Genomic DNA, 12664 nt, shown 5'->3' on the forward strand with positions numbered 1-12664 from the left:
GAAAAGAACTGCCCCACTAATCCACTTTGGACATGTAGAGAATGAAATAACATTTTGTTTTTAACACTCTATGTTTATATGGAGTTTTTGTTACACCAGCATATCCTATCCTACCCTGACAGACAGGAACTGTATAACTTTGGCAGGCTCTAGAAGACTTGTAATTTCTCTAATCTCTAGGAAGCTACAATGTCAACCATGAGACATGCCATCTCATTTGGAACATTCTAACATTACAAAGGAGGAAGCTTTACTTTCATCTCTTTTATGGGTAATATGCTCTCTAGTTTGAATATAGCATGCTCACATGAGATGGTAGCCTCCATGAAATATTTTTGATTTTTGAAATTTCATACATAATCTTCCTTTCCCAATTTTAAATACATCTTTCCTTCTTTACCTTCAGGATACATTATCTTCCAAATGCAAATGCCTTTGGGAAGGAGAATATTTTAAGTCTGATCAGTCGTTTATGCCTTAGTGAGTAAGGTATGTAATGAATTAGAATGTTTTCTAAAAATAGTTTTAGATAGTGACAAAAATGGGGAAATGATAAGGGATCATGGCACCTGTCTGGCAAAGGGGAAAAGGACACACAGATTGCATGTTAAAGACAGGTTTTGCCTACTTCAAAATTTTTAGATGGACTGGTTCTTTGTTTAATACTCTAGTGTATGCCAAGATTAAATATAAGCTCTAGAGAAATTTTAGTCCTTGATATTATAGAAGAATTAAATTACATTAATGCCTTAAAGGTTTCTAGAAACTCCTTGTTCTTATCAACTGATTTGCAGGGGACAGAAAACTTGGGAAAGTCATATGCTTCTTTTGATTGATTTTACCCATTTCTCACAGAGCAATGATAAGTACATGTACTCCTGCTGACTGGTGAGATATTGATGAGTTGATGTTTCTGAAGCTCATCGAGGTAGATGAAATGCATTTTAGCAGTGAAAAAGTACTACTTTTGCAATTGTATAGTGATATGCACATTTTAAATGTGTTCCTCCACATTTTTGTCTGACATGCTTCTTGTTGAGGACATAATAACTTTGGTAGAGTAAAACCTCATGCAGTTTTAAAGACATTTCAAAAGTTTACTAATATTATGCTTACTAGTATGCTAATGAAATAGTAAAAATCTTGGTAAGTTTCAATTTTAGTCTTTTAGAGGGATGAACTCCTATATTTTAGATGATTTGTAGTTCTTAAATGTTATTGGAAGCCAAGGTCAAATTTGACATTTAATATTTGTCTTAAAGTGTTATCCAGGCAAAATCTAGTATTATCACATAAAAGTAGGAAACTTTCACTTCCTGATTTCTTCCGCATTTCTCAAACTGGTAATAAAATCTGACTTTTGAATAATTAATGCCAATTATTTGCCAAAAAAATCTAATTATAATATTAACAATTCTAAAGGTACAATTCTGATCCATGATTAGCATAAAAAAATCCAGTTCTATGCGCCCGTGTCAGATTTCGTTTTCTATAGTGATACTGATTTTGTACTTTATTTCTAAATTTCTTACAAGCCATGGATATTTTCCTTTGCCTTAGATTTTTAAGAATGAAGCTAAGTTTATTCAGATTTAACGGATTAGAAGTTTTCATAAATTAATGATTGCCTTTAACTGGCCTACTTGTTGCTAACAGAAAAGGCATTGTTATAGGCATAAAGACCCTCAACATCCCACGTACAAAATCAATTGCCATTAAAAATATTCGTACTAGTAGCCTTTTATTTTTGATACTTCTGTGAAAGCAATCTAATGTAGCAATAAATTATTCTTTCTTTCTGAAGGGCTAATATGAGATCTTCTCCTCTACTATTTATTTACTTGCAGAACTACTTTCTGAGTCCATTTCCAAAAATGTATTAGCTGCCATTTGGCAAACAATATTTTTTTCCCTGCATTATTTTATAATATTTTAAACTTAAATGTTATCTATTACCAATTGTTGCCTTACTGACCAACTTATGTTTGACTTTGGAAACCAGGACAACCTCTGCTTCCGTGGCATTTCTCATTCGAACATCCTGTGCCTGGTCAAAAGTCAGATATAAGGAAAACAATCCTTTTATTCCTGATACCAGTTTTCATTTTCTGCTTTATATATTATCCCATTAAATTACTTTTTAAATTATGGATTAATTTAAACCATGGGTAATTTATCTTTAAAAATTGATTAGCATTTAATCACCATGAGGGTAAAGACTAGGAGTGTTTGGCTTTGTATACCTAATGCCTGACAAATGGCAGGTATTTCATGGAAGCTTATTAAGCAATGAATAAATAATTACAGCATTCGTTTCTATGGGAACACTAATGTAAAGAACAATAAGGCATATATTTAATATATACTCTCTACTATGTGACAAGACCAATTCTAGGTAACTGGCACATGCTGATGGTATTTGGTCCATATCCCCTATATCATTTCAGTGAATGACAGCTTGTTTCAGAAAGCTAGCACTTTTAAGTTTTGTCAGAGAGCTGCTTTCTGCATGATATGAACTACTTTGCCCATTTGCAACTTGGGAAGCATGTGCCTGGAAATTAATGTGTTCGTGAAGGCAGCCTGAAACCAGTGACTGACAACTACTGGAGAGTGTAAATACCCTAGGTCTTTTCCTCTCTGTCTGGGAAACATCTGAGGCATACATTTTACACAATTTTCAGTGTGATAAAACTAAGACAGAACTATAATACAAAGAAGAAAATGTTATGGTCCAGTTCCAAAATAAGCACATTTTCAGGAAAGAAGACAAATGAGGCAAAAAAATCGACAATACAGTATAGCAATTATCTATATATTATATGTTTTTAACATATGGAAAAATATTTTCCCAGTTTTGGTTTTGTGAAATTTAAAAATAATTATTTTCTTGGAGATTTAATATTTGTGTGGCCAAAATTTATATTTAGTGATTTTTTTCTCCACTTTGTGGGTTACGACGTAGTCACATATTTTTGTGAGCCTCATTTTAAAAGTTTTATGTTTAAATCTTTAAGGTATTTGAAATTAAATTCTTGGTAAGTGGAGGTACGGATCTCTGTCTTTTCCATTCTCTTTCTCTCTCTCTCAACAAATTATTAGATACTTGTCCTAAAAGTATTTATTAAGAAATACATTTATTTCATTCTGATGTAAAATGCAACCTTCAACATGTGCTAAATTTCTAAAAATGCAGGAGGCTTTCACTTCTGTCTACTATATATTAGTAGTAAGCTGTTTTAATTAGCATAGTCTTATCATGTGTTTAATATTTCATTGTTCAATCCTTCTTCACTTTTTTAATTTTCAAAATATTTTGGCTATGCTTTTTCATTTATTCTTCTTGGTAAATATTAGCAAATATACCCAATGGAATAAAACTAGAATTTTGATGGCTATTATATTGAATTTGCAACATGTTGAGAGAATAAAAATATTAACATGAATGCTTATAATAGAAATATGTGTAAAGTGTCCTCAATTCATATACATACACACAAGAGCACTTAATTCTGTATCTTTCAAGGAAAGTACAGACAGGAGGTCACGTATAATCTAGACTTCGAAGAGAGGAGAGTCTTGCAGGGGGACATTCTAACCTAAAGAAAGCGAGAACATATTATGGTAAAGCTTGAAATTCAGGCTCAGATTTAGTTGAGAAGACATTTATGAGTGATCCTAGAGAATTTGGAGTCAAAATTTAGGCAGTAGGGAATTTTCTTATGATTATAAATAAAGGGAATAAAATTTAGAAAAATCACACATTTAATCATTTAGTGATTAGTGCTTAGGATATGTCCATCAGCAAACAGACGGGGATCCTGGTCTTTGTGAAGCCTTCTTTCCAACGAATGATTGAAATTAAATGAAAACCTGGTAGGTAATGGGGTCTACGGAAAAAAGAACAAGCAGAGCAAGGTAAGGAGAATAAACAGTGTCAGTGGGGGTAGATGGGGAAGACAAGAGAGTGGTGGAATTTTAGACAGGTCAGGAAAAACTTCATTGGGAAGCTGATATTCCACAAAGAGTTAAAGGAGGTGTGTAGGCCTAGGACCTTAGACACCCTTTTAAGGAATTGGAATGACTTAAGCTCTTCCTCTGAGTATGAGGAATGCTTTGACAAAGTTTTGAACAGAAAAGCTACATGACCAGCTTTGTGTTTTAAGAGAACTACTCTGGTTACTGTGTGTTTGCGTGCGTGCGTTTGTGTGTGTGCATGTGTGTGTGAGTGTATGTGTAACAAAGACAGAAGGAGGGAGAGCAGGTGGAAGGTCTTTGCAGCAATCCAGGTGAGAGATGAGGTTAGCTTTGACTCAGATAATAGCAATGGAAGTTGGATGAAGCAGATAAATTCCAGGTGGGTTTGAAGGTGAGCTCACGGGAGTTACTGATGGACACTTTGAAGGGTATAGAGAAAGAGAGGAGCGAGCTGGAGGGATGAAGATGGTATTATTGTAGTTGGGGAAGGCTGCAAGTGGTGCATGGTTGGAAGAGAAGATTTTGGTTGTCTGTAACACATGAAAATGCAAACATCAAGTAGGTTGTTGGATATATGAGCATGGAATTCAAGAGAGATATCAGGTCTGGAGGTATGACCGTGAGAGTCATTAATATATAGATGATATAAAGTCATGAGAGTACATGATATAGCCAAGGTAATGAGTATAGCTAGAGTAGGGGAAAGAACAGGCTGAGACTTAGGACATTTCACTATTAATAAATTAGAGAAGAGAGGAAACAGCAAAGGAGAATGAGAAGAAATACTCAGTGACATAGGTGAAAATTTGAGTCTGTAGTGCCCTGAAAACCCATAAAAAGGGCATTAAAGGAGAAGAGAATGATCAAGCATTCACTGCTGATAGGGAAAGTCAGTTGGGAGTGAGAACTGACCATTTGATTGGCAAGATGGAGGTCATTGGTAATCTTGACAAGGGCAGCTTTGGTGCTCTGGTGGAGCACAAAGTCTTACTAGAAGGAGCTTAAGAAAGAATGGGAAAAGAGGAATTGAAGACAGTGAGTATTGATAGCTCTTTTGAGTTTTTCAAAAAGGGCACAAACAAATGGAGTAACATCAGGTGGGAGAAGTAGGGTCTAGAGAAGGTTATTTGTTTTCCTTTAGGTGGGAGAAAGAACTTTCTTGTATTCTAAAGGGAATGATCTGGTCGAGTCAATGTTTGGCACTGTAGGTTACAAGTGAGAGGAGGGCATTGCTGGGTGATGTTCTTGGGTAGTGAGAGGGATGGGATCTGGTATAAATGGAGAGAGCTGTTCTCTGCATAAGATGATGTATAATTCATCTATGATAACAAATGGGAGTATTTGGGTACCGGTACAGGGAGTGGGTAGACATGGGTGGAGGATGGAGAATGGCAGGGACAGTATAAAGAAATTGAAAGAGGCAACTGAAAAAGGAGGAAAATGGGTAAAACTCACACAGCATTTTCTACATGCCTGGCACTGTTTCAACAATTTACTTCTATTCTTTATTTAATCTTCATACTAGCCCTGCTCTAGGTACTATTAGTTTCTCTGTTTTACAGCTGAGGAGACTGAGGCAAAGAGATGTGAAGTATTTTAACCAAGGTGCCATAGCTAGAAAGAGGTAGAGCTGGGACTTGAGACCAAATCAGTCTGACTCTTAACCAAGTTCCTGCAGCCAAGCACTTTGACACATTTCTTCTTTGTGAGAAGAATTTCAGGCATAGAATGGCCAGAACTTGGCCATTTAAATGCGAGGAGTAGGATACATCCTCAGAAACAAAGTTTTTTTTTTTTTTGATGAATCATGAGAAGATGTCTTGCCCTTTTCTTTGTCATGTGATTAATTGAAATGCTTCTTGCAGGGAGTCTGTAAACATCAATCAGGTAAAGACAGAAGGTAGGATTTAAATTATATCAGTTATTTATAAGATCTCCCTTATTCTTGTCATAAGGGAGCAGATAACTTGTGGTAAAATTATTTTGTGGCAAGTAGTATACTATACTAAAAGTTTGATTTATAAACTATTTTTGAAATGAAAACTATATTTTATTACAAATGACATGCATGATTTTTTAAAAATTTAACTTATTTTAAGTTCAGTGATACATGTGCAGGTTTGTTATATAGGTAAACTTGTGTCATGGGAGTTTGCTGTACAGATTATTTTGTCACCCAGGTATTAAGCCTAGTGGCCATTAGTTATTTTTCCTGATCCTCTCGCTCCTGCAACCTTCCACCCTCTGATAGGCCCCAGTGTATGTTGTTCCCCTCTATGTGTCATGTGTTCTCATCATTTAGCTCCCACTTATAAGACAGAAGATGCGATATTTGGTTTTCTGTTCCTGCATTAATTTCCTAAGGATAATGGCCTCCAGCTCCATCCATGTTCCTGCAATGGACATGATCTCATTCTTTTTTATGACTGTATAGTATTCTATGATGTATACATACCACATTTTCTTTATCCAGTCTACCATTGATGGGCATTTAGGTTGATCCCATGTCTTTCCTCTGTGAACAGTGCTGCAGTGAACATACATGTGCATGTACATGTCTTTATAATAGATTGATTTATATTCCTTTGGGCATATACCCAGTAATGGGATTGCTGGGTTGAATGGTATTTCTGGTTTTAGATAGAGGAATCGCCATACTTTATATGAAATATAGAAGCAATACATAAAAATGTAAAAAAACCCATAACTACCCAATTATGCCACCATTGGGAAATAACTGATATTAACAAATTGATGCTTATTCTTTCAGGTATGAATATGTATCTATGTGCATGTTTCCAACTGTTGAAGCCCACATAGTAATACAGCTTTAAAATTTACCTTCTGAATCTCACAAATGTATTTTATACAAGTATATTGAATATGTTAAACACATTGTATCATACAAATGTATCAAACTCTAATTTAATCTAAAGTATTTTCTGAGTTAAAATCCCAAATATTTTCTTTTCTCACAATGTTTCTGGTATGAATGTTGCTTATTTCTAATACTAATCTAAATAAATTGATTTTACACTTAATTATTTACTATTTCCAGTCACCTTAGGAGATTTAGATATATGATAAAACAACCAGAAAAGGTAAGGTGACTCAAAAATGTGCTATTGATAGTGATAGAACAATTTTTTTACTTAATAGCTTTGAAGTTCTTACAGAAGATACAGTGCTGCAATATTTTCATATAATCTCCACTTCTTGACAAACACAAATGTCAATTTAATTGCACAATTTTTAGATCACAAAGGCAAGAGAAATCTGAATGTAACCTTCACATTAAACTTTAGTAGCTTGCATAAATGCCTTGCTTTGCATATATTTTTAAAAATATAGGTAGGACAAGAAAGTCATGTAACTGTTACAAGAATGAATTCAGAGTTTCACAGCGTGAATTACAGAGTGAGAACAAAGTTGTATCTTTCCATTTTAAGTTCCTGAGACACCTAAGACATGAAATGAGACCTCTTTATCTGTTTCATTTGTAAAGGCAGTGAGTATCCTGTATTCATGTCCCTTAAAAATACAAACTAAATTGGGATGGAAATAATAATAATAAGTCAAAGAAAGCTAATAAGCTGAATTGTGTATTCTTAATCTACATGGGAAGATAAAATATTCTTGGACAAGATAAAAATTATCCTGGAGTCACTTTAGGAGTAAAATCATATGTAAGAAAAACTTGATTATAGAAAATATGGAAAATGCAATGGCCTTAAACAAAAGCTCAAAATCTATTAATGCTGTAAACAAACGTGCAATTCCTAAAATTGAAAAAAAAAATGATGCAGGTCAATTTGTTGAAGAAATGTTCATTGTGAAGCATAACATGTTGCAATAAATGTAGGATCTCAGACCATTTTGATAACAACCATGTACTGCTTGTGTATATTCTGGTAAGAATTGTTAATTATGGAGCCACAATGGGACCAACAAGAGCTTTTACTGTGGTCACAGTATTGTGGAGTAGTTTTGTAGGAGTGCTCTTTCTCAAATTAGTGGCATATTTCAGATAAAGAAAGGAAGTCGTCTTAACTTGAAACTGCTGTGTCATTTCTTCTTCCTTAACTGAAATTCCAACCGGGGTTCAGGAAATGCCCTAATGAGCCACTTCTCTTTTCTCTTTCCTCAACTAAGTGGATTCCAACCAGCCCAAAGTATTCATTACTCACGGCTAGATGGTTTACTTTGGTTGTCTCTTCTGGCATGGTGCTTATGTTATGGGAAGAGGGATTGTAATTTGATGCTGTTTGTAGAGATGACAACACTGATAAAATCCAGTCATTGCTGGTAGGTAACTAAACTGACATGTTAATTTTCTGTACTTTAAACAAACTCAGAAGACAAACTAATCAATACTTGTTTTATTTTGATATGTGTGGCTTGCTTATAATTATAATTTCCTCTTTTATGATAAGTAGGTATCAGGATATCTGAGTAGTCAAGCTGTGATTTGCTATTATTTAGGGAAAATATGTCTGAAACTCTATTAATGTCTTATTTCAATCAAGATGTGGAAATCACTGTTTTAGTTCGTGATAACCAAAGTGATTTATTCTTCCAGTTTAATATTTTCAGATATTTACTAAACTGGAACATGATTTAACATTTTGTTGCCTCTTATATATGTTATTTTATGAATAAATATTAATTTCTGTTTACATTTGAGCAATATCTATTTTATTGGCTTTTAAAGGTAAGAAACATATGAGCTCTATTTATAGCAAAATAGTACCAGATAGTACATTAGTTTATATTCTTTTCCCAGGACTAAAAATTAATTCTTATTTTTTTATGTAGATGTGAATCTAAATAGCTTGTATAGAAGATGTCAAGTATCCCAGTGCAATAACCTTTTTTTTTTTTTTTTTTTTTTTTGAGATGCCGTCTCACCCTGTCACCCAGGCTGGAGTGCAATGATGTGATCTCCACTCACTGCAGTCTGCCTCCCAGGTTGAAGCAATTCTCCTGCCTCAAACTCTCAAGTAGCTGGGATTACAGGCATGCACCACCACACCTGGCTAATTTTTTTTGTATCTTTAGTAGGGACATGGTTTCACCATGTTGGCCAGGCTTGTCTTGAACTCCTGACCTCATGATCTGCCCACCTTGGCCTCCCAGCAATAACCTTTTATAAAGTAATAGTTTTCAATTGTAATAATTAAAAGAGTTGTAGTAGAAACTTTAGGATTAAGATATTTATACACATATACATACATATATATACTGTATATATACATTTGCTTATACAAATTATAATATATGCAGTTTCATATATATTTATATAAGTTATAACTCTGAACTTTCAATATTGTCTCAGAGTATTTCATTGGGAATATGCATTTTAAGTGAAAGAGAAACCTGAGGTAATTTCAAATTCATTTTGGGTAGTTTATTATTTATAAGAAACGTCATTTAAATTTAAGAATGTAAAATAACCTTCATGATTCCTTCCTATTCAGAAAGTATGTCAGCAAAGCAAAGTGAAACAGGGTACGGAGTTTATTGGCAAAATTATTCAGACAATTCTGCTTCACTTCTACTTTAGATGAATCTGAGTGTAGCAATGTACTTTCAAGTATCTTTTAAATTTATGTTAAATCTTTTACTTTTTGATGGAAGCTACTTAAGTAGGCTGAACTTTAAGATCTCCTTTTAAGACTTTTTTTTAAATTTTTTTTTTTTTTTTAGCTCTAAAACAAATGGAATACATATAATTTTCATGTCTGTTTCCTTGGTTTGGGTTATTATTACTTCTTTTTTAAGTTTTCAATTTTATTCCACAACAGTAGAATAGTTCAATGTAGTACATTTTGTTGAACTGAAACTTGGAACTCATGTCAAAAATGAAACAAGTTGAAAAATGTTTCTTAAAAGTCAGCTTAATTTTAATGACTGTGGCACAAGGTTTGTTATAAGTTCTAGATAACCCAAAATAATTACAAGGCATTTAAATAGGGTGCAAATTTGTATCATAGTGAAATTTTCAGAAATAGTGCTAATTTATACAGTGCAAGTAAAAACAGTTTTGAAAACAGTGGTTTGAATAGTCAGAAAGGAGAAATAAGGAAATAAGAAACTGAAAGAAACAAAATATTCTTACACAATGGTTTTAGATAAACTAGTGAAATATAACTGAAGTGGAATCATTCTGGCTATTGATAAGATATTTTCCATAATAGTGGAAAAGCAATCACGTAATCTTTTTAAAATCATTGTACAAATAAAGCCATCTGATATCAATTTGACATTCCAGATTCTTCATAGAGATGAAAGCTCTTACAGTAAAAAATATTGGGTTATGATATGGAGTGATAGCAGATACATAAAAGTGGTATTTACAAATAGGTTGCTATTTTGAACTATTTGTCAACAAAATAAAACACGTGCATAGTGCAAAGCATGGTTCCTGCACAGGTTTTGCTGGGCATGTTTACTAAGCAGAGTCTGGGAGGCATAGAGCAGTAGGAATTGCAATCATCCCCAAAGTCATAAGCTACGAAGAGAGCGGTTAACAGTAGTCTTACAGGAAAAGAAAAACAAATAGCAAGAAACTAATTTACACAAATTCTCCTTATTATATAGAATTGTGAATGCCAGCTAATTAGAGAAATCTGTAGAATTGTGTTATGGGTGTTTGGAGATTTATAAAAATTTGGTGGACAATACTTATGCCTATGAGAGCTTAGCTGATGACGGATGGTTTTGTGACTCCATTAAATTGTAATTATTTGAGCATAAAAAGTCTCGGTCATTTACACACCAATAAATAAGGAAGAATAGAAGAATATTAGAGATAGTTTATGTTAAATGTTAGGAAAATTGGGAGAATCCGTATAATTGAAAAAGTGAAATAGTAAGATAGAGATGTAGAATCTCCTCAGGTGACCAGGTTTAAGAATGGATTGGTCATGGAGAGAAAGGCCTTGTTCCCAGTTTTTCAGTTGCTCTCAGGAAGTAGAGGGAAGTTGAGCCTAATGATCTTAAAGACCCATTAGGTTTCTGTTTCTCTTTTCTCTTTTCAGGTTTGAAAGAATAGGTGAGAATTTGAAAATAGATCTTAAAAAAAGTGACTGAGAGTCTAGGACATACAGGGGGAGTTTTAATAAGGATTCTCATGCCTCCTAATGTTCATTCCTAAGAGTTACCATGGAAGAGTATTTTCAAATTGTTTCTCTTCTTGAAACATTCTTTCTCAGTTTGCCACTGAGTCAGAGACTTCTTTTATACCTCCCTTCATTCCCTTCTTTATTTCTTTCTTGCACAAACATGTTTCCAATACTCAGCTTCCTTAGATGGATTTCTACCCAAATAAAAATGTGAACCTGCACATTAAAAAAAATTTTTTTGAGACAGGGTCTCACTGTCTCACCCAGGCTTTAGTGTAATGGCTTGATCGGGACCCACTGCAGCCTTGACCTCCTGGGCTCAAAAGATCCTCCTGCCTCAACCCCCCAGAGTAGCTGGTACTACAGGTGTGCATCATCATGTCCAATTAACTTTTTTTTTGTATTTTTTTGTAGAGATGGGGATCTCGCCATGTTGCCCAGGTTGGTCTCAAACTCCTGGACTCAAGTGGTTGCCTCGGCCTCTCAAAATGCTGGGATTACAGGCATAAGCCACCACAAGTGGCCAAGCCTGGACTTTCTATCTGTTCAATCAAATATTTGGCTATATCTTCTTTTCCATTTGCAGCACTCATTATCTACAGCATCTTTCCCCACACTCCCAAAATCTAGACCAGTACCTACTGTATTATTGACAATCTGTCTATAGACAGGTATTTATCTCTACCAATGTCTGCAGATAACTTCTCAGCAGCTAATATGTTTACACTGTGTTCCCTTTGATCCTGTGCAGACCCAAATGAATTTGAACCTACTGAACTGTCTTAGGTCTGCAAAAGAAAGTTTGTCAGCAGCATTTTCACCACCAGACTTTAAATTCTGGTAAAATTCTAGGCTTCTTCTTAATTAACATTTGGCTAAGAGGCATCTGACATTTTAGTAATACTTTCTAGTATTTCTCCCCATTTAGCCAATCACTTTTCCTCTTCTATAGCTTATGATTGTCCTTCACATGTGCAAGGCAATTTTTATGTAATGGATGATCTGCTCTTTTCATCAGAATTGCACCTACAGTTAAAGATTTTTCCGTAGACATATTTAACCTTCTTTACTTTGTCATTGCTTTCAAATTTTAAAGCACCTATTGCTTTTGTTGCAAACAACCATTTTTCTCTATTAGCCCTTGTAATGTGTTTGGAAAACTCTGAGCATATCCACTTTTAGAGTAGGAATAAGCCAGTGGATGAATCTGCCCAGTGACATGACTGATGACACCATTTTCTGGAGAAGGAAGAGAATATGTGATTTTACCTCGTTCAGTAATTTAATTAATATCTACATAAAGTTAGTTAAGGTGGAGTAGTATAAGTAGAGGAGGCATGTACCTGGTGTGGTACTAGGTTCTGAGGATGCTAAGATGGATAAGGCATGGTACCTGCCAATGAGCAGGTCAGGCATTTCAACAGTTAAATACAGAGACAAATGTTACAATAAAAGTATATATGAATTATCTGCCAGATTAATCTGGAAAGGGTTCGAAGAGAGGATGGCTGAAGCATATCTTTAAAATGAAATAGCTATTCTTTAGGCAGGTGAAGGCATTG

General features: G+C 34.4%; 1 protein-coding gene across 6 annotated transcripts in view; it reads left to right on the forward strand.

The window, feature by feature from the left end:
• The window catches only part of TFEC (transcription factor EC), a 200219-nt gene that overhangs the window by 121879 nt on the left and 65676 nt on the right, over positions 1 to 12664 (forward strand). For 2 of the 6 annotated variants that reach the window (XM_003896501.5, XM_009203726.4), the window contains exon 1: positions 7020 to 8283. The exons of the other annotated variants lie outside the window; for them this stretch is intronic. The gene's annotated coding sequence lies outside the window, so the exon portion shown is untranslated. Of the gene's footprint in view, positions 1 to 7019; positions 8284 to 12664 lie in introns of those variants that run through there. 6 annotated transcript variants of the gene reach the window in all.

The sequence above is a fragment of the Papio anubis genome, chromosome 4 (genome assembly GCF_008728515.1).
Source record: "Papio anubis isolate 15944 chromosome 4, Panubis1.0, whole genome shotgun sequence".
Lineage (NCBI taxonomy): Eukaryota > Metazoa > Chordata > Mammalia > Primates > Cercopithecidae > Papio > Papio anubis.